This window comes from Grammomys surdaster, unplaced genomic scaffold, assembly GCF_004785775.1.
Source record: "Grammomys surdaster isolate TR1022 unplaced genomic scaffold, NIH_TR_1.0 67, whole genome shotgun sequence".
Lineage (NCBI taxonomy): Eukaryota > Metazoa > Chordata > Mammalia > Rodentia > Muridae > Grammomys > Grammomys surdaster.
The window spans coordinates 21,856,248-21,856,664 of NW_021604569.1; positions in this window are offsets into that span (position 1 = coordinate 21,856,248).

Sequence of the window (417 nt, forward strand, 5' to 3'; positions counted from 1 at the left end):
TCTGTCTGTCTGTCTGTCTGTCTCCCTGTCTCCCCCTTCCCTCTTTCCTTTTCCCCCTTCCTGTCCCCCTCTCTTTCTGTGTGTGTCTGTGTCTATGTCTGTATCTGTCTCCTCCCCCCTCCCCTTCCCTTTTTCTCTCCCCCATCCTCCTCTCTTTCTCTCTCTCCGTGTGTGTGTGTGTGTTTTCCATCTTGCTCATTTCTTTGTGAATACACTTGACCTGCCTCTGTTTTGTGGGTAGAACATCAGAAACTGGGGTCTGTTTGAGATGTTGGGAGAAAGTCTGAGGTTCTGGTCTCTGGCCCTGGTGTGGCAAGGATCCTGTCTGCCCTCTGACTGCAGCTGCCTTGCTTCGATTCTTGTTGAAGTGAACTGAGATTAGCCACCACTACTTGCTCCCCACAAGACCTCCTTGGG